Source organism: Corvus cornix, chromosome 8 (assembly GCF_000738735.6).
Source record: "Corvus cornix cornix isolate S_Up_H32 chromosome 8, ASM73873v5, whole genome shotgun sequence".
NCBI classification, from domain to species: domain Eukaryota; kingdom Metazoa; phylum Chordata; class Aves; order Passeriformes; family Corvidae; genus Corvus; species Corvus cornix.
The window spans coordinates 13,279,517-13,302,293 of NC_046338.1; the positions used below are offsets into that span (position 1 = coordinate 13,279,517).

Below are 22,777 nucleotides of genomic sequence, written 5' to 3' on the forward strand. Positions count from 1 at the left end.
ATGTTGACTGTAAGCTCCACAAAGAAATTAAATAATGAAGACAGCAGCTCTTCAATGAAGACCAGTTCTGCAGAAGTAAAAACGTCTTGTCACAAGGTGGAAAGTTTTCCTACATGTTTTTACTGAAATCTCTGTTCTGGCATTTTCTGAAAACAGGCAGTCTATAGATTTTAGACACTTAAACTTTCTGACTGGAATCTTATGCAATAGAGAGTGACAAGAGGAATAATATTCAGGAACCAAATAGTCCAATGCTGCTCTTCTCTTCACACTTTCACTGTTCAACAAAAGAGCCATTGCAAAATGGCCTTGTTATCCATCTCAAGTTTGTTGGAGTGTCTTATCCATGTCAATATTAATATGAAACACCCCTTCAAAATAAAAAAAAAAAAGAATAGGAAAGGGTCCATTGTATTTTTAGTTAATATTTTTTCAGAGTATGAAGCCTTCCAGCCATTTAAAATACCAGAAACATTTAAAACACAGTCCCCTTTTCGATTTAAATGTATTTTTGGATATTAACTTTAAACTACATTGGGAAGGTTCAGAATTAATATAAATACAGTTTTGAACTTCCCACTTATTCTGAGTTGTTAAGTAATTGCACCAGACAAATGTTTTTAGAGTGGGCTTAATATAAGGAATCACAAAATTTATTGGGTGTTAATTTATTGAAAATTTTGTCATGCAATAATTGTATGAAGAAAATTGACAATTAAGAAACATAACTAAGTCTCTTTTTGAAGAAAAATTAAACTTGATTTAATTCTCTTTGGAAAAATAAAAGTTGACTTCAACAGAAGTAAGTCTGGGCAACTCAGAGTTGATTGGAAAATAAATTATCCTAAGTGCATCCAGACTCACCGAGCATCTTTAAGAAACAGAGTGTTCATAATGAACTGAAGTCTTCTGACAGCTTAATATGACTTTAAAATAACTAATATGAAAAAATATTGCAAAACCTTTGTTGACCAGGTGTTTTCCCTTTTTATCAATACAATATATTCCTATAATGGCCATCCCATGCTCTGTCATTAAATTGTGAGTTTTCCTTTCAGGTGCTTTGCCTCAGACATATGGAATTCTCATCTGCAGTTTTTACCTCCAGCCTCCCAAGTTAATCACACAGGGCTTCTTGAAGAACAATTTGCTGCAAACACAATTCCACAATCCGGGCCTCAGTGAGTTAGTATGAATTTATCAGGACAATTAAAAACTTCTCCAAAACTCCCCACTAATTTTAGTACAAGGTGACACATTTGCCTTTATTTTTGATTTCTAAGTTAATATTTTTGTTGGGAATAAGTATTTGTAGGACTGGGGATATGGTCTTGGTTCAGCAGAAGTTTGCTGACCTAGACATGTGTGTTTGCAGAAGAGGGGCCTCAGTTTATGTTAAGTTACGGGTGAAAAGTATGAAGTTCTGATGTCCTGATGCCATTCATTCCTACCAATAATTTATTCCATATCCATACTAATTTTTTCAAGAAGGAAACAAACAATTTTAAATATTAATTCTTCCCTAGACACAACCTAAAGTTGAATTAATTACAGTGTTTGCCAATCTCTTGTTGTCAGCCTGATGCCTTGTGTATGGGTAATTGTGTGTTTAACAGAAAAATTTCCCAGAAAGTTCAGAGGAAACCACAAAATTTGTCCAGTTATATGCACGTCAGCCTCAATGTATGGTGAAAAATCTTTCTCCTACCATTTTTTCATTCCAGTTGCCATTGCCAGATCCCCCAGAAAAAAAATCCATAGCAATCCTCATCCTTTCTTAAAATGAGCTATGTGCATACGAGTCTGCCCAGGTCAGTAACTCTACCAGTGCTCCATTACAGCAAGCCCCGGCCCAGAACAAGAATCCCTGTAGGGGCCATATGCTAGAGCTATCAGGGGGCACTGCTGGAACCGAAACCTGAGCTTGGAGCAACACCAGGCTGAGCCCTGGGCTTGCAGCTCCGTCTGTACGAGTGTCTAACACTGCAATCCCACGTCAAACAACGGGTAGCAGTGTGGGAGCTTACCCTTGCAGATCTCTTGAGTGAAGCACAGATGGCAATCTCTAAGTGAGCTGGAAGAGTGAGTGACCAAATAAATTGAATTCATTCAATCACTTTTAAGGCATGTCATCCTTGCGTAGCAGTTTGATCCCATGCTTGAGTAAATGTATGATTAAATTTTTATTAAAAGGTAATGCTCCTGTTTTAATGATGGTTAATTATATATAATTAAAATGAAAGGATTAATAATATTAAACATTTCATCAGAGGTAAAGATAAATATAAATACATATATTGTACTATGATTTAAAATGAGTATATAATATTGAGCCTATATTATCTTCAATGCATTATGTAAAATAGCAAATGAATAATATAATACATGAAATATTATTATATTCCAGGTAATATGTAAAATAAAGGTCTGGTTCATTACTTCTATGTTCATAAAATCCATTTGATTTTTGGGGTGCAATATGCAAAGAATAATTTAAGTAGTTTTAAAAATTCTTATAAAAAGTCCCTATTAAATAGATGCATACACTTCCTTGCTATGACACCTTTCCCTGTGAAAAGTTAATTACAATGCTAAATGACCTATATTTTTGACCACGGAGTCACAGATTACAATTTGGAATTATCTAATTTTTAACTAATGTTGAATCCCTAAATCTTTATAGCCTAGCTTCTGATTTTCAGAATCTTTGAAACAGACTTTAAATATTCGTACACAGGGTATTCTTCCTGCATTACTTATATCTGACAGATCTAATCTCATTTTGCCTCTTTTTAAAAAACTTCAGTGTTTAGTGTCAAAACAACACAACTTGATCTCTACCCATAGACACACCTTGTTTTAAACAATAATATTCATTCCAGTTGTGATTTCTGCCATTAGAGACAGTGAATCTGTATCTCCAGATGTAAAATGCTATGAATACACAGAAACTCTCTCCTGTAAAATGCTGTGCATTAACGTAGTATAATAAGCTGAGAAATGTGTTAGCTTTTTAAATAATTTTTTAAACTGTGTAGTTTTAAATCACAGAGATGTTTTGGATTCTGCAAGCTATAAGGAACTAGTATTTTTCTAACAAGATCTTAAGGCCCTCAGAAGAATTTTAAGGATTTTTATGAACCTCAGTATGCATTTTTTAGCTAGAATTTGGCATTGTTTCAGTGTAACTCCAGTAAGACTCAATCAGTTTATTTTATAATTAAAAGCAAGGAAATAGTAACAAAAATACATAATATATGGTACTCGTGTTTATAATAGAAACATCCATAAAGAAAGAAACATGTTCTAACTCTTCTCATTACCCCAAAGGGAATTGCATCTTTAATCACACAAAGCACAACGGCTTTCTAATTTTGTTTAAAGTGTTTCAGTACTTACAAAAACCAGATCAGGTTATTGTAAATCTAGAGCAAATTAGAATCATTGGCCTCTGCTCAGCTGTATTCAAGAATACTATGTAAATCATAAATTTAATGGTATACTGGGACACACATCTGTTTCTATTTTGTAGAAGTTAATAATCTAACTTCAGAGTATTTAAACATTACTTTCATTAACTGGAAAATTGTGAAAAATAGAGACTGCTGTAAGTCATGTGTTGCAGCATTATGCTCAGAGAAATATAAAAACTGCAAGTCTGTACAGTAAAGCCTAAGAGACGTGCCATTGTCTGTTTTGTGACCTTGTAGCTCCTCTGTTTACCAGGGAGAACTTACACAAGCAGAGCTGCACTGCTAAGTAGAATCTGCACCTGCACATAGTAGATTCCAGCTTATATTTTTAGTAGCAAATGCCTTTCACAACAACGAATAGATGGTGCCTGAACTCCCTAAACTTATATAGATAATGACCTAATGGCTTTTCCTATAGTTAGCATTCTAAATCCAAGTAAATAATCTGCGGATCAATACACGTATTGCAACTGATTTTAAAGATATTTTTGTCACTAGAACTGATAAAAATGCTGTGCTACATAAATCAATTCCCAGTACATACTTATTTTTATAAAAGTTACTTTTTGGTCTAGTGTGTACTCTGTCATATAAGTTGCTTCATAATATAAAGTTCTTATTGAAAAGTTTATTAATTTATTAACACAGTATCTTACGTTGTTATCACAAATGAGGCATCATGCACAATTTATGTAATTTGAAAAGAAACAATTGTGTGTGATTTTTTGGAGAAACGCATCAGTATTTTCAACATTTTTTTGTTGTAAAGACAGTAGTTTTTATGTATAAAAATTATGTCACAAATGTAATTTCTAACAGAATTTTTTCTCTTAAAATAATCTCTTTATTAAAAGACACCCAATCTGTGGGAAGTCAGATGTCACTTATGTGCTGTTTTGCTTGTGCTAAAATTACCTGCAGTAGTAGATACTTTGCATTAAAGCTTAGGGTACATAAAGCTGAATGGGATTTATGTAAATAACTGTATGAATATGTATCCCACCTCTTAGCAGTGCTAATTTCAATGAACTGTATTTGAGAGGGAATTATATTAATATATACAACTGATAGGAAATTTGCACATTAATTTTACTGTCAACAAAAATTCTGATGAAAGCAAATTAAACTGACATAGCCATATAGAGGAGCCACAGAAAGAGAAAACCAAAAGGTGAAACTGGGTACCTACATGGAGCAGTGCAAATTTGTGGTTTATTCTTCAGTAATATTTAGTGCTTGCATATGCAGAAAATTCTCCCATTCCTGTGTAAATGCATATGGGGCTATTTTGCTTTCTTCGCTACTTTGCTTTCCAAGCATGGCATAAAAGTTCGAGTCGCTTGTTTTAATGATATATTAAATGTAGTACTATGATTTACCAGATATAATACAAAAAGATCATATTTTGGTGCTGAGTAGTCAACAAACAGCAGTCAGTGTTCACAGTAAGGTGAAGAATAGCATCTTAATTAATTATTGAATACATTTTATTATTTATAATTACCAGTAGTACTAAGCAGCCAATCTACATTCCTCAAAACAGGAGCATGGTACTAATGTCATTCTTTGACTGCAGTGTTTTTAGAAAGGCGTAGCCATACCTTCAATCAGATTCAAATCTATTTGTCAAAAACATTGAGGTCTGTCAAAAGTAAATGATCATTTAATTAAAGAAAAAAAGAGGTGGAATATCTTTGATCCCTATACTTAGTGATATTAATTCCCCAAGCTGCAGGTGTTTGTAATATATAACAAATCATTACCGAAACAGAGGCTTTTATAGGCAGTTTCGGTGAAGGAAAATGACTGTTCTTTACAGCTGCCAGAGTTACACCTGGCAATGTAGAACAAGCACAACAAAATGTGAACTAGAAGATGTAAGCCTGGAAACAAATCTGGGCCTCCCTCTCCATGCTCTGCTCATGTCAGCTGAGATGGATTGCAAAGCAGTGCTGCTGTGCAAAGTTGATGGGGAGGGGAGGGAGACCGAATTTGCTGCTGTGTCTAGGCTCTCTGACCAGTGATCCATGATGCATCTCTGGTATCTGCTCCAGAGGGAGCCAATCACATAACTTTCACCATTTCAATGGCAATCAGTAATAGGAAAAAATATAATCTTATAAAAAAATATAAGGTACCAAGTCCTTGTGTTAAACCACATAACAAAATCAAACCAAGTACAACCAATCAGCTGAGGTTAAAGCACTTCCAGACTGGCATGAGGAACTAATGGGTAGAGCCAGATAACTGTATATAAAGCACAAGTAACATTGCCTTGATTAAAGCTACCAACTGAAAATTCTAAATTAAAAATTAAACATTTTCTCTGACAGAATAACATATATTGAGACATGGAAAACAGGAAAAGTGAACTGAAATATGCAAGTTTGGAAGCAAATATGGCTCTCATGCCCCATCTTTTGGTAAGGGAAACTTGAAAGTTGCAATCATGAGGTGAGGCAGTCCCAGTGGGAGGTTCTTTTCTGTTCATGATTGATTGTGAGCACCCTGTCCTTTCCTGTTCATAACCTATTACCATATCTCTCAACTTGATTATTATGACTATGCACCAGATTTTCATGTAGGCAATGTATAGAATTTCTGCAACTTGACTCCTAAAGAGAAACATGGAAAGAATTTAAGCTGTTAAGTTTAAAGACTACTCTGGTTAAATGCTGTCCGCTTGGGGAAGATGTCTCTGTTCAACAGGCACTTCCATATTTTTTTATATCAAATTTTCCTGCCACTGTAATACTCCTCATGCCAAATATTGCTTCAGTCAAGATAAACCAGAATAAGGAGCTCTGCATCTATATTATTGCTAAGGCTCTGTGTAAAACAAAGATGAGCAGTTAAAGGTGACAGTCAAACTCTTAAGAGCATCTGACACCCATGAATGCAGTTAGTCTCCCACTAAACCCAGCAGCAATCATCACTTTCTTTTAAAGGTGTAGCTTTATTCTACAACTAGCAGAGAGTTAGAGACTTGTCCAGTGTGTGAAACAGGCTCAGTTCTCTCCTCTGCTTGAAGGGTTTCAAATGCACATTTCTCACCAAGTAAACAATTTTCTAACCCACAACCTGAATGGAGACGGAAATAGTCTCCACTTCTCCTGTTGAAGTCTTCCACCAGGCAGAAGATGATTCATGAGTCACTGGGCTAGAAAGTGAGAACACCAGAGAGAATGTGACTCTGTAGCTTAATGATTTCAGCAATCAATTGAAATTGGAAGACCTGAGTTCTGACCTGTGGTCCAAGAATTTGATGTATTTTATCCCATAACTTCTCAAGAACGTAAATGTAACCTGACCCCAGTGTAGGCATCTAAATCTTTAAGGGTTTGTAAAGCTGTGCACATCTCCTCAAATCTTGGCCTGTGCCATCAAGAATATGGATTTTAACAGTGCAGATTAAGTAAGGTGTTTGGATAAGAAGAGTAAAGCCTTCATGGATTCGTACTTGCAAATATAATGGTTTACCTTGGAATTCTTTATCTTTTTTGCATTACCTTTCATTTTGTGATACAGAAGCAATGGAAGAGTGGTCAGAAACCTAGGTAATATGCTACTTAAAAGCACTATGTAATAAATATAAATTCTAGATTGGAGTCCAGGTGCAATTGGAATTTGATAAAGCAAATTATTGCCATTCTTTTATATCAAGAAGGAGGGTTGCAAGAGGGTAAGAAGAGATGGTGAGAATACTCAGAGATCACCACACATGCCAGTCTGAGACATAGGGTACTTCTCTCACTGCAAATTACAGAGACTGAGCAAAGTCATGGCAAATTGTATAATACAGTTCCATAAAGGGGAGGAGGAGAAGGAGCTCCCTGCCTGTCAGGGAAAATTGCATTTATTTTAAATAGAAAAATCTATTTAATTTCTTAGTATTCTCTTGGGCTTCTCTCCTTAAAAAAAACTAAAACAAAACATTGTTTTGCTGCCCAAATGCAGAATGTGTGCCTATACAGATACAGCAGTTGGAGGAAAGGGAACTTAGAATGTGCAAACCTATTTGGAGAATTGGGATCTCATGACATACCTCTTTCCCCAAAAGCTCAGTACTGCAGTTCCTTTCCTGGGATGATCATTTAAGCTTCTGTGCTCAGCTTTTCATACGAAAACAGGGAATTGAACTCATTTCTTTTTAAATGTGTCCTAATATGTGCCTCCTAACAGCTCAGTCTTGAAAACTCTTCGGCCTTTGTAAATGACGGCAGCATTAAACTGTAAACTTTTCTCCACCAACATACATCCAAAATACCTGAATTCCAAAGGAATGTATTTCTTCAGTAACACTGAGCTCCACTGCTCCCCCAAGTTTACTTCAGAGAGTGGAGAGGTAGCTGAAAAAAACTGCAGTAAAACTGCATCTAAATTTACTGGCAAAAATCATATTGATCTCTTCTAATTTTTTAATGTGATACAAAATTCTGCTTCAGAATATGAGTTAATATGGTGTACACATGCTTTTGTTTCATAGCTGCATTTTCTCTGAACAAGGTTGTTTCTAATATTACTTAATTAAACGAAATTAAATTAATTTCTAAGAAACAAGAAAAAACAGCTTTGTTGAATAAAATGATCTTCATTTTCTTGAAGCTATTTAAATTAAAAACATGCGTCTCTACAGTTGGAAAAAAACCATCCATGGTTAAAATGTTTGAAGCCCATCAATCTCTTTAACCACACAGCTAATGTGTTCCTTCTGTTTTCTTTGAATGAAATCACCATGAGTGGTTAGATGTTGATTTAACATAAAGCAAGTGGAAATGGGTGTTTCCTTAGTCATGTGTAGAATTTATTTTTAAAAACAATTAGCAAGTGTTATAAGTAAGTCAATGATTTTGTCATTTCTTAAATAATGATATAGATTATGAGTCATTAAAATTGATTACTGAAGTAAACTATGCAAAATGCAAATTCATATTACATTTATTTGTTAGGAACAGCTGCAGAATTCTCTTATTTTATTGATGGGTTTCATTTTTTTCCCCAAGTGACACTAAAATCAATTACTTAGCTTAAAAGACCGGTAATTGTCAAGATATATTTCCAAACTTTTAAGGCAATACACTGAATATTTCCTATTATGGCTTGTATCATTCACAGTTTATTTATATAAATTTGCCTGCAAAATTAATTGGGGATTTTCCTAAATAAAACAAGCGAAATTTTCTCTTTTCTGTTTTATGTTGAAATGGTAGTTATTTAATGGTTTGTTACTTTTCCATGGAAAAAAAAATGAAGTCTTTACATCACAGCAATTAAACTGTGTCTGTATATTAGTACACATTAGCTGATGTTACTGCATACATATATTTACTACCTCTTCTGTCAGTCTTTGCCAACATTACATCTAATTACAGGTTCATTGATACGTTATTCACAGGAGTACAGACAGATAAGAGGAAATGTCAGTCGCTAGTATTTAAAGTTCAGTCATAAAACTCCAGTAATAAAAAAATAGGCTGCATAAAATCTGTGTAAACCATTACTCATGGGAGAACTGACACTTAGGGCAATACAAAGTATTATTTATCGAGGTATTTAAACATTTTAAATTAACCTTTTTAAGAATAGGCAGATGTAAGACGCAATTCTATGACCAAAAAAAAAAAAAAAAAAAGCTAGAGCAGCCTATAAGATCATATTACAGACATCATAATTTGGCCAATTTTTGCCACAAGTTAAATCATCTTTCTCAGATGCATCTCCTTCAAGTACACAGTTGACAGTTAAATCTTTTCCAGTTGTTACTGTCCTACACATAGTCCCTGGAAATGCTAATTTATACACAATTGTGATTGTTTTAAAAATTACTATGGATTTGCTTTTAGTTTTTCAAGGACATCATCCAGCAGATTTATGAAAGTAACTGGACAGCTATACACACAGAATATACACCTTAACATGAAATAATACAAATTTAACATTAGTTAAAGAGTGGGGATAAAATTTTGCAAATTATTTTGATAAGATTGCAACATTTCTTGTGTTTTCAAGCTAGATATTTTGCACTGTTGCAGCAAAGCAAGATTTTAAGGAAAATCTACTTGTCTGTACTTCTCTGTGCAGTCTGTATGGAATAAGATTCATATTTATAAGGATATGTCAAAAAGCAAATAGTAGGAAGTCATAATAGTGGAAAGGAACTTGATTTGTTATAATTCCTTCTTACATATTAATATTCAAATCTGTCAATAATTGTGGCTGAGTAAAAACTAAAGGATCAGATTTAAGCATGCCTTGGGTACATGTGTGTACAATTTTTCTTTTAAAGAAACATATGCTGATTCATGGGAAGTAAAATTAATCATTTAAATAATAGTATTATACTTGCCAAAAAAATATACACCTCTGCCAGGTATTCTTATATCTTAATGCAATTTTAATGAGAATTAATGGAAACATGTGTTTTCGAAACAAATGCTAAAAGGTCTCTGCATTTTTACCAATTGTTTAAAACTCAGTTTTACAGCTTGCCATTGTAAAAGAGTTGTAAAACTCCATCTCTGCATGTAGAGAGAAATATGATTCCAGAAGTTTTTGATGAAAAGAGGGAAAATGAACTTCAGTCCTACATTTGAATCCACAGAGGTGAATTCACTTTGACTTCTGCAAATATTAGCACAAAGCCTAGTTCTGCAGTTCTTTTCAATCTTTTTGTGGGCAGAAAAAAATTTAGAGAACCCAACAGACTTTTTTTTTGTTACAAACAGAAGAACCTCTCTCTCTCATGTCCTCTCAAAGGAAAACCATCAACCCCAGATAATTCTTGTATTATCGACAGTTTTCTGGCTAAATCCTGTTCTCATCAACTTAGCAAAAGTCTGTTAGCTCAGGGCTATCACTGCTTATCTGCAATTACATTTATTAAAAAAAAAAGAAAAAAGTAGGACTTGTTAATGATACAATTTAAAACTCTGGTAAAATCATAGCAAGTCAATATGTATATCTTTATATTTCTATGACCCTCTTTTTAAGCATGTTTCTGTAACAGATGCATCCAATCCTTTCAATGAAAATCAGCTTCTAATAAAATACATTAAAATGCCTGTATAATTTAATTCCATTAGAAATGCATAAGGGGTTATTTAGGATTTATACAGGTGTTTATAAGGATGCTTTCAGTGAGAAAGGGCAATTGGCTATATTAGGAATACACAAAGAACTTAATAGAGAATCTGCTCTTTTGCTGTATGTTGCTCTCACAGTAACCCATACTTTTAACTATATACAGTAGGTACAAAACTATTGCATAGACAGATGATCTGTCCTTCCATTCTGTTTGGCTTTGAGACATTTTGCAGATTTAACCCAGTTGAAACAGGCCTCAGGAAGGTGTACTGCTTACTATGGCAGAACTACTCCTTTGGTCCTAAAAGCTTGAGATTGTTCTTGCACTCCCCAGTCCCCTGGACAGACACCGTGAACTGAGGAAGGCCAGCATGGCTGTGGCATACCCATATTTCAGTGACTTTTAAATATTCATCCCCAAGATTGTTGCTAGCATTGTTGAAAGTTTAATGTGGTTTTGAAGAGCCCTGGACCAGCTCTATGGTTCTCATTACTCCATATTACAAGGTCTTCAAGATCCAGTCTCCTTTTAACGTGTCATGTTTCTCTTAATACATGCTACAATTTCTAAACACAAATTGCACAGGTATGCAGAGGCATCAAAATGATTAAGTAAAAAAATAAATCATTACCATTAACAAAGGTAATGATCCTGATTCTCTGCTGTGGTGCGGGGTGTTGTACACTGGATTGTCAATGTGCTTTGGACCTAAAACAGTTGATCAACCCCCAAGTGGTCCTGCCTAGTAGATACGATTCTGAGGGTAAATGCAGTTGAGAGGATTTCATTTCAGTGCTGCAGCGAGGGAGAGGATTGCTAAAACCCCCAAACAAAGGGAGGGGGCAGTTATCAGGTCAAGTCTGAGCTGCTTTGACCGCGGCTGTCGCTCCCTCTGGTCACCGCAACCCCGCGCGGGCGCGGAGCGTGGGACGCGCACACGGCCCCGCTCCCCGCTGGCGTTGGCCCTCGCTAATGCCCAGCTGCTTCTCCCTGACCTTGAGAGCTGGGAATTGCTCATGTTGCACATCCTGAAAGGTCAGAGCGGATCCTCAGCGTTCTGTATCCATACAGAGGAGAAACCCAAACCCTACTGACAATCCCAGACCTGGTTTCCAAGAGCAGATTTTTGGGAGAATGCAACAACGCTACTAGACTGCGTTTTGTATCCGAGCACAGCAGTGAGTCAACTGAGTATCCTTTTAAATCGCTTCCAAGTGCTGTTTACCGTGCCCTGACATGTTTTCCCTAATGCATCGCTGTGCCTCGGCGCGCCGTCCCTGCCGGGCAGAAGCCGGGCCATGTCAATGCGAGGCAGCGAAGGAAAGGACCAGCGGAGCCGTGAAGGCTCTGAGGTGCCGGGACCCCCCGTCCTCCCGCCGTGCCTGCTCTCTCTCGCTACCCGCCCAGACGGTGAACGATTTTTGGGTGATGCCGGGAAAGGGGAGGCGGGGGACAGGCGCTGCGGTGCGGAGAGCCGGGACGGCGCGGCGAGCCCAGCCGGCCGGGCAGCTCCGCTCGGGCCCCCGCACCAGGCGGGCTGCGCGGCATCGCTGCGCGGTCGGGTACGGGCACGAAGGTGCGGCGGGGACGCCTCCGGCCGGCCGGCCTGCGCGCCTGCAGCCGCCGGGAGGCGAAGGGAGGGGTGGCGGCAGGCCCCAGGCCCCAGGCCCGGCCAGCGCCGGGGCCCCAGGCGCCGGGCAGGGGCGCCCAGCGGCTCCGCGGCGGCGGGCGAGCGGCTCCGCGGCGGTGCGCACCCCTCGGCATCCGCGGCGGCGCGGGCAGCGCCAGCGCGCAGCCGGTCTGCGCGGCCTCTGGTGCCGAGCGGCCGCTATTTAGCCTTCACCCCCCCCCCCCCCCACCAAATGAATGAAGGGCGGGGGGGACTGAAAACGACAGGAAGGGAGAGATTTTTGTCCTTCGCCGATGCCGCTCTACGTGATAATATGTTTATATGATTAGCTGAGCCCAGGGGTGGGAGCGCAAGGAGAAGGGGTGGAGATTGGAGGGGGAGGAGGCTGGAGGTGACTCCAGTTCAGAGCCGGCGGAGAGTCCGTGTCAGGACTTGGCGCTCCCCAGCCGCAGACGGAGCGGTGCACGAGCACGGAGAGGCTGCCATACATTCATTGGGATTTTTTTTTTTTTTTTTTTTTTTTTGGTGTGTGTATGTATTGCGTTTTTCCCATTACCGCGCGCGTTACTCGCTCAGCGCCCGGCGCCCGATCTCCAGTCGCTGGCGGGGCAGCAGCACAGGGAGGAAGAGGAGAAAATCCGAGGAGGGGCCGGCCCCGCACTCCGCCAGAGGCCAGAATGTCATCCCGGGAGATGTGAATCCGGTCGGTGCGAGAGACACGGAGGAGGGGGTCCATTGTAACATTCGAGTTGTTCCCCGCTACCCCAGCTGCTGGCATCGCCTCCTGATCGCTTCACAGAAGGGACTCCCGAGGCTGGGCGCACACGCTGCGCTGCGCCCGTCCTCCTCCCCATTTCGGCTTTTTTTTTTTTTTTTTTTTTTTTTTAATTGAATTTATTTCTTGTGTGCGTGCGTGCGGGAGCCTGGCTGCATCGCGCGTTTCCTGCGGAGCGGAGTGTGGGGAACTGCAGGAAAATGTTGACTTAGACCCAGAAGACCCTCCCGGCCGGCTGCGTGGAGAAGAAGACGCCCCTGCTCTGCGCTGCCCCAGCCCTCCGAGCCGCAGCGCCGGCTGCCGCCCGCACCCGCCGCATCCCACCGCCCGCCCGCCCGCTCCCGCGCCGCCGCCGGGGCCCCGGGACTAACTCCGCCGCGATCTCCCGCAACCCTGCGCTCGGCGGGCTGACCCGGACCGCGGGTCCCGCCGGGGACACAGACCCCGGCCCGCCTTCGGCTCCCAGACATAGGTAAGCGGAGCCCCGCGTTGCAGCCTCGCCGCGCGTTCCTGCCGGCGCCTGCTCCCTGACTTCTGGATGTTCCCTTGCCGAGCCGCCGGCAGGGATGCACTTACTTTAGGGTCTGCCTCGCCTGCCGCTGCCGCGGGGCCGCCGCCGGCGGGGCACTGTGCCCCTCGGTGAGCCCGCGGCTCTGGGCGCGGGCAGCGCGGAGGCTCCGCCGCTCCGCACGGCCGCGCTCCGCCCGCGCGGAACAGCCGCGCTCCGCCGCCGCCCCCCCGCGCCCTGCGGAGGGACCTGCGGCAGCCGCGGCGGGTCCCGCCGCCCCCGCCCGCCACCGCTGGCCGCCCCGCCGCGGGGGCTGCGCCCGGGGTCCGCCCGCCCAGCAGGCCCGGCGCTCCGCGGCGCGCCCCGCGCAGCGCGCAAAGTTGCATCCGTTCGCTAAATAATTACCTGTTGCGGGTTTATTTGTGTAACTCTGCCGAGCGCCCGGCTCCCAGCCCGTGCGAGGTGGGGGGTGGCTGTGGGAAGAGGAATAAATTACCCTTTGTCGGCTGTGGGGTGAGAACAACTTTTTTTTTTCCCCCTTTTTTTTTTTTTTTCTTTTTATTTCTATTTATTTTCACATGTAGAAATCTGGGGCCATCTGGAGACAGAAAACAGTGTGTCATGAGGCACCGTTGCTGTGTCTGGCTCTAAAAATAACATCTTGTTGTTAGTCTGCGCCGGCCCTGCTGGGATTTGAGCGCGGTTTGTCAGAAAGTAAAGAGCTCTGCTGGTGCTCAGGTGTGTTTTCTTTGCCCAGAAATGCCCCTGTGCGCGACGGAAGGAATCCTGCGGAACAAATGTTCTGCTGTTTGGCTTCCTCAGAAGCCCCGGCTCCCTCCTTTTGTTGCTTGCCACGAAAAGAGGTGCCATTTCGCATCATTCTGCAGAAATTGTTTGAATTAATGCAAGTGTGAATTCTTACCGTTTGAAGGAAGGTATTAGCATATCAAAGGTTTCTTAGCTCCGGCTCAATTGAGAAAACTTCAGCTTGTCTTCCATTTGCTTCCAAGAAGAGGCCCAAAGGGCAGAGGGAATTGTAAAGGGGCAAAATGGGGAGGTGGATTTGGGTTATGTTTCTGAACTTTTGCTGTTTTGCAATTATGCGAGTGAAAAACAAGGTCCCTCCGCTGCAGAGCCCTTGCGAGCGCTCGGACAATTACACTCTATTGATTAATGGTTTGTTCCGAGGAAAAAAAGTGACCTTTTATGACAGGCACGGTGGCGTGGTTTCTGATGCCTGCTCTCAGGGAGGGGGATATAGAAAGCCCTTTCTACCGCGCTCATGCTCTGGGTATGGCCTACACGTTTCTGAGTGGAGGGCTGAATGGGGAAGACCTTCTAATTACTTCAGAAAACAAATGAAATCTTGTAATAAAAGACCTCTCGGTTCCAGGCCTTTGAAACAAATATGCTTCCCTCCTTAACGGGTGGGTAGGCTGGAATAATAGATATTTTTATGGAGAGTTTTAAAAGAAGTTTTGATCACCACCGGCCATATGCTCCCATTTCCTTTTCATTCCAGGAAAAGTGAAAATGAGTAATTCTTGTAATCTCATTTAATCAGTGATACTGTGTTTACTAAGATAACCTAATTTGTGGTTAGTATTACCCTATCATAAATAATTTGAAACCAGCTATGGCAGGAGTGCTGTTTTGGTGGCTGTGTAGAACATTTATCGCATTGCAAGTTGTTTTATGAGATTACATGTCCATGGTTTTTTATTCTTTTGTTACTGTTTTCTTGAGTTTGAAAGGGGATGTGGCCTGGCCTACCCTTTTATTACCTTTGCAAATCAATATTCATAATCCAGCAACCCAAAAGCCAAGCAAAATCCAGTTATCCATCAATAAGTTGGGACCTTTTCCAGGGGCCAGATGTTTCTTGGGAACTGTATTCTGGTTTATATCTCTGGCAAAAAAGAACTTCCTATGCTTTCCTTGCGTATTGCTTCTTTCCACACCTTTTACTTGAATGATACAGATACTAAAACACATCTTTTGTGTTTTTAAGAAGTTAGTTGAAGTCCTTGATATGCAGCATTTGGTCTGTTGTTTGGGGGGTTTTGTTTGTTTGTTTGTTTTATAATTTTTTTTTTCTTCTCGTTTACCATTTGGGGGGTGTTGCTTTACTGCCATGAAAGTGATGTGCCTTTAGAGTAGGATATTCAATTTCAGGCTTCAGTTTCCTTTCATGTAATGAAGGAACTGAGTATATATGGTATGTCTTGGTGAAAAACACTGCAGTTGATCAAGTAATTTATATAGATTTCTGTTATTCCTAGATGGACATGGCTATTTGGGCATTTTGTAAATAGATGTGTTTAGTGGTCCTAAAATTACATAATTACTTTCAGGTAATTTCCAGCAGTATATTTACCTAATGTCTTTAGCTGTCTAAAGTAGTACCTTTTGGTGGTGTAAAAGGAACATATTGATGTAATTGCCATTATCACACTTAAGTTGCTGTTAACTAGTCTGCTTTGAATGCAGAGTGCTATAAAGAAAGTGCATTATTCTTTCAGCTATTAGGGATAATTTAAAAATTGTCTTGGAAATGTTGCACTTCGGTTTATGTGACGGCAACCCCAAATTCGACGAACCTCTAAAGGTAAAAAAGTAGTAAAAAGAAGATTTTCAACATTCAGATGACAAAATTGGACCACTTAGAGAAAAATTAACGTGCTGCAGCAGCACTTCAGCTGCCATTTTCAATCACTTTGGGTTACTATGTGTTGGCAACAGTAAAAAAGCATAGACGTTCAGATAGCTTAGGGAGCTGGTAGTTGGGGGAATCAGGATGTTGAATCATGTGGGGTAGAACAAACCAATTACTTCAGGTTTTGTCTTGAGACTTTCCAGTAAACATTTTTTTTCCTGGCTTTTGGCTCCCCTGCTCATTAATAGACCAACATCAAAGCAGGCAACCAAACTTCCAAATGTTATAAAAACTAATGTAAAGATACAGATCTCACATGTAGTCTTGCAAGTCTTAATTTAAAACAAGCAGTTGGAGTTTTTATTGCTGCAATTTTCACAATCAGCAGAGACATTAACACCAGGCTTCTGGGTGTTTCCCTTCTTAAAATGAGCAAGAGGAAAGCTTTAAAAAACCCAAAGTTTGCTTAGTTAGTTCTTATTTGATCACTTCAGAAGCTTTCTCAATGTTTTATTTATCTCTTACCACTTTTAATGCATAAAGTCAGGAAAGGGGGTTACTCAGGAATCCTAGTCTCTAGTAAGGAAGCACCTTATTAAAATTTAAATAAGCAGGGTAGTATAGTCCTAGGAGTTTGTAGTCTTTAAGGTTAATAGTATGTAATAATATGGTTGGTTTTATTCTAAAAATGCGACATATAGACATGACATTTCGATGAATAGGGATTTTTTAAATGAGAATAGTTGTGACGAAGAAAATTTACTACAGTTAGAAGTACAGCTTTTTTAAAAAGTCCATAATTTTCACTTAAGGGTTTTGGAGAGAGAAGTCTCTAGTTAGGCAAAATATTTATCAAAGTTTTATTTGAAATATGTTTCTAGGTAGTGTGTCATAAATTAATGTAAATCATAATAACCATACAGTAGAAAGAATTGTTTGACATCTAGAGAGCACAGAAACACAACCGTAAGTTTTTACTGAAATTTGAACTAAAACTTTATGTATTTGCAGGCCCTTGTTCATCCTGTGTCCACGTAAAATGTTGCCATACCCGTAAGAAAATACTGTTACCTTGTAGTATGGCTCCTGCTGAGGATTGTGCCAAGCCTAAAGTTAATGACAAATAACCTAGCAGTAACACTTTATATCAAAAAACGCTCTATGATTCCTCTGCATTTCCAGTAAGGAATGGCTGTGGATAACTGATTATACAGGAACTGGAAGTAACAAATAGGGATTTTTACCTAGTCAGCTGCAAGGGAAGAAGTTAAACTATGTCTGGTGTGTAGTGGAAGTCATATCCATGCACAGGCAGACAGTCAGTTACGAACCAAGATACTTCAGAGCACAGGCTAGTGAAATTTACAGTCAGTCATGTTACTTGGAGGTGTCATGTTAAACAGACCCTTTCAAAGCATCTTTTAGAATTGATGTTTGTGATGTACAAAAGTGACTTGAAATTGCAAGAAATTGACCTTTTTAAGTATTTACGTGCAGCTTTTAAACTTGAAAGCTGTCTATTATTTTTAAAAACATCCTGAGTTTGAAACAAGTAAAAAATTTAAACCATCATGTTTGTAATTGGATGTCAAGAAAACTGGAAAGACAAAAACCTGTTTTAAGGCCATTCTCAATACTCTTAACAATCATGTTTAATATTTAAATACTTTTCAAAGATAGCTGCATTTTGTTTCCAATGGTTTTTAAAATAAAAGTAGCAGGTGGCTCTGGAATATTGGTAACTTGCAATTTAATTTGATTATATTTGATTATATAGAAAATACTTCTGGTCTTTATTTAGAAAATGTGATTCTTTTTAACATTCTTCATTTAAAAGGTGAAAGATGACAGGCTTAAAGCCGTCTTCAATAGATAATTTTCTAGGAGTTCAGGTTTCTTTCAGCCTGTAATATACAAGATGTGTTTCTACAGCATGGATTGGGAAGATTGTGCCGCTTAATATCAGCAATTTGGTTATAGAAATACACTTGCTTAGTGAGTGCTACAGTCTGACAGCATTCTCTAGATGCAAACTGATAGTTAACTAGAAATTGATTCCAAAAGGAGGAAGGAAAAAAGTCTTCCAATTCAAAATTGTAGTTTTTCCAGGTTACGGATTGTTACATTAAATGGAGTATTTTATGGGTTTTAAAAGAATATGTAATATGCATACGTCATGAATTCTTTCTTTCTGATTTTCATGAGGTACTCTAATGATTGAACCAACTCTTGCTTGCCATTTACCCAAATTATTTAGAAATACATGATAGTAAAAAGCATTGCAGCCTGACTGAAGCAAGCACAATGCTCAACACCTGCAGGTAGAGTGCAGTCTCTAGCAAAATGCTGTTGATTGTTACTCTGGCACAAAACAAGCTTAAATACAGTTTGTTTAATTACAACAAAAATCCTTTTTTATGAGTAAGATACTCCGTGTTTGGGGAATGCTTTGTGTGTTGTCTGCTAGGTAAAATCCCATCACACTTGTATACGTTTGTTCAATTATCAGAGCAGCTAAGAGGAAGGAAAAAAATCAATTTACCCTGAAAAGCACCAGAAATAAGATTACCTTGGCTAGTAGGAACTTGCCAGCACTGTCTAAATTGCTTAATATTATCAAATGTTGCCATTTTTCATGTTCTGTAAGAAGGATATTGACTATTCTACATGTCCAGGTCTGCTATTTGTCTATTTCTTTATAAGGTATAAGCATGTCTTATTTTTATTCCTACAACAGCAGTTACAATAAATCGGAGGATCTAACAATATCTTTATAAAACAGATGGAATAATACCATTCACTGGAGAAATAGTATTTACTTGAGATAAGTGATAACAACTAGTTTTTTCACTTGTTGTTCTCGTAACAGACAAATGTAAATACCTTAGCAGACATTTCAGAGTGAAAGGCGAGAGATAAAATGTAATTACTTTTCAGGGTGGCTCTGACAATGCCCGTGTTCTTGTCTGTAATACAAAAAAAAAAGTCTTTGCTCATCACCTCAGAATATGAAGGCCATTGTTACTTCTCAATATAAAAATATCTTCTGATTTTTAATGTTGACCTCAGTATTCATCCTTAGCTCTTCTGTGTAAGCTGGAATCCATATAACCATAAATTCTAGTTCCTGTTATCCAACCGAGCATTTAATAGAGCACCTAATGGTGCTCCTCCAACTAATGGACTCTGCTCCTGTATTTTTCTTGAATGCATAGCATCTTGCTTCATTCAGTCACCAAAACTAACTTTGCTACAAGGACAGGCAACACGACAAGTTAGAATCAATGGACCATTTGTAGGTTACAAAGTCAGTTTACTGGAATTTCAGAGGAAACTGGTTGAAAAGAGAGGACAAATGTCACTTTGAATAGAGATGTTTAAATCAAGACTTCTGCCTGAGGGTAAAATTTAGGTCTGTTGTAGCCTAGATGTAATGTCTCCCTCTACAGAGCACAGCATTAATCATGGCTTGACAAGTGATCATGGGCTGAGAAAAATAGGGCCTGTCTTGGTTGTGTGGTTATTTTTTTTTCTAATCTTAATCTCTTAGGAGCACATTATAAACGCTAACATTTACACAAAAAGATTTAAGTATCAATGTCTGTGTTTCAGTAGTGAGAGTAGCTAGCTTCAGAGAAAATCTAGTTAGAGCTAATAAGAAGCTACTTGTGTTTCTTACTTAGATGCAGTATTAGGAATATTTTCCTTTTAATGTAATGCAGGGTTTTTTCGTCATAAGAGATTTATTTTATGCCATTTCCTCATACAAATATGGTAGAGTCTCGGTCTGCCTGTTTTGTCCCTTGGTGTACTAAATAACTCTGAAATCTTTTTTTCTTTACCCTTGCTCTACAATGTGTTTATCACCCAAGAAAGATACTTCCTTTTGCAAAACAGGCAATATAGGGACAAGAGGGAGCAGTTTTTCTAAAATGTAATACAGATGAGGGGTTTTTTTTTGCTATGTTTATATGTTAATGATGTGTTACTTGATTGCAGTGGGCTACAAAAGCTGGAATGAAATAACATGAATGAAGAGTGCTATTTAAAATCCCAAGTTCTGATACTATATAAATTTTGTTTAATACTTAAATAAGGGATGTCTTGATTCATAGATAGATGTGGGAGTGTTCATACCTTTTATGGTAAAGAAGGGAATTTTCCCATTTCTTGGGCTTCTGTGCTGCTTCCTGTGGTGGGGACAGTGTGGGACTAGCCAGACACTGAGTGTTCACCACTGCTAGAGAGGTGACTCTTCTTCAGGGACAGTTACATTTGTGTGTGCAACTGTTGGAAAAATAGATAATAACAGCAAAGTAGCAGCAAAACGATTTATCACCAGAGAATTATGCTTTAAAAATAAGAGTACTTCTCTTTATCCAGTTGCCTGTGGATGTGATAAAATCCCCAGTCTCTCGTTTAAGTTGGGCTGCTGCTTTCCTTTGTGCCCTCTGTTGGTATTTTCCCATCAGTCGACACCTCACACCGATTACTGCTCTGAATCCAGATGACAGAATAATAACGCCGATTACTGTTAAAAGTTGTTTCTGGCAGCTGGGGAGGGGATGACCGACCTTGTTCCTGACTATCAGACTTGCTTTGCTGTTGATGGGCTCGGGTGTGCGTAGAGAGAGAGCCTTACTGTGAAATCAGTGCTGCAGTGCTGGAGAGCAATCACATGCCAGAAGGAGACTTTAATTCACTTTTCTGTATATTCTCTTATAGTATCACATTTGTAATTTTTTACAGCATAGCAGTCTACGCCGGGGTGAGCAGTGTTCAGAAACAATTCCCTCGCAGTAGGCAGCATTGCTTCTAAATAAAGCGACATTTTAAGAAAATATTTCTGAGAACAAGTTCTGCTGTTGACTCTGCATTTCTCTGGCAAATTCCCGATGCCCGTGTTGATGGTAGGCAGAATTTCTTTCATCTGATCCAGGCATCCTTTCATTAGACTATTACACTATTTTTTTCAACTTTCTCTGTGTGAAGTGACCAATTTGGAAAAACCTGCTTTCCCAGAATGAATAATGTTTGCATCTTCAAATGAGTGTTCTATGGAAGACCAATTCATAACTATTTTGTTAGCAGTGTCTCCGGCAGCTTTTATTTACTTCAGTCTAGTAAGTATTTCTTAAACGCAGACTGTCAATTGGTGAGGCTGATTCTTGTGTAAATCAGTATAAAGTGCTGAAAGGAGAGAAAGTGCCTCAGCAGTGGTGTGTTCCTGGCTGAGCTTCTGTGCCAGGAAAATGGGTTGAGGCTGGGAGTTGTTTTGAAGAGAGAGGGGAGGTGCAGGCTGACATAATTTGAAATTGAGAAGAAATCCTTTTGCCCTTCAGGCAGTAATCTTACCCGTGCTTGAATAGAGCATCATCTCTCCAAAAAGTTGTTGACTTTTTTTTTTCCCCTGCTTGCTTTATTTTCTCATTCTTTCCCTCATTTTAGCAGGTGTATAAGAGTATCTCATAGTAACTGGTTGCTGATCCAACTGTTAAAGATATTCCATCCACAAAGAAAAGCTCTATTTGCAGCAGTCTCATCATCTTGAAGTGAACACCCAAAATTTGTCTTACATTTATCCTATGTAAGGGCTATAGCCATACTGGAATATCAGGAGTATTTCCCCCCACCCCCCTTCTTTAAAAAAACAAACAAAAAAAAAAAAAACCAACCCTGATATTGAAACCATGAAGGGTTGTATTTTGGAGTTTATTTTCCCAGTGAAAATTAAAGTTGACATAGGGCATATGTGACTTTATGCCCAATGCATATGCATTTATTTTATGAGTGTTCCTTATGAGTCTAAGGGCACTACTTGCAAAAAGGGAGATTTTGCTCTGTAAGAGGAACAAAACCACAGGCATACGTTCATTCTCTCCGTGTGAGAAGAGAAATTAATGTTGGCTGATGGCTTCCCAGTTTTTTGAGTGTGTGATAAAGGTTGGATAGGATGAAGGCTTAATTACAATGCACTTAATATTTATAGCTTCATTCATTGAAGCTTTGTCCCATTTGCATTGAAGGGATTTTTATCTAAAAAGCTCATGCTATTACGGCCAACAAACTTGAGACATTTTAAGGTAAGGGTAATGTCTTTTGGAAGAAAAACAATTTACTTCCAGTTGGATGAAAACTACATTGTTACTTCATGACTTGATTTAAATTGATAGGGACTCTTTTTTAAAATTTGATTTTCAAGATAACTTACCATTCGGTTCAATTGCATTTTAAACTTAGGTGGAGTGCTGTGTAATTGTATCCAAAAGTGGCATTAAGTTATTCCTCCCAGCAGTAAATAGAATGAAGTAAATAGAATGAAGGGATGCTGCTGTTGGTTTTCAGTTAGAGAAATGCATCTCTAGCATAAGATGAATTTGTTTTACTGTTTGGGGTGCTCTTTCATTTTTGTTTAGTTCTGGAAAAGCAGAACAATTTTTTTATTTTCATTCTCTTTTTTTTTTCTTCTCTTTTTTCTCTTTTTTTTTTTTTTTTTTTTTTTTTTGCACTGAAAGCATTTAGGTGACTTTGGGAAAAGAGATTTGTGTGACTTGATTTAGGAAAGACTAAAGCTGAATGTTTAACTTTTCTGAGGAGACAAAAAGACACAGACACAGAGCCAGGAAAAAAAAAAGAGAATGTTTTCTGAGT

At 39.1% G+C, this 22,777-nt stretch overlaps 1 protein-coding gene across 26 annotated transcripts in view; it reads left to right on the forward strand.

The window, feature by feature from the left end:
• ADGRL2 (adhesion G protein-coupled receptor L2) overlaps positions 1 to 22,777 on the forward strand; it is a 386,817-nt gene that overhangs the window by 215,648 nt on the left and 148,392 nt on the right. For 3 of the 26 annotated variants that reach the window (XM_039555648.1, XM_039555649.1, XM_039555647.1), the window contains exon 1: positions 12,475 to 13,434. The exons of 1 other annotated variant lie outside the window; for it this stretch is intronic. The gene's annotated coding sequence lies outside the window, so the exon portion shown is untranslated. Of the gene's footprint in view, positions 1 to 11,549; positions 11,736 to 11,820; positions 11,968 to 12,474; positions 13,435 to 22,777 lie in introns of those variants that run through there. 22 more of the 26 variants (XM_039555630.1, XM_039555641.1, XM_039555635.1 and 19 more) reach the window with 14 other exon arrangements.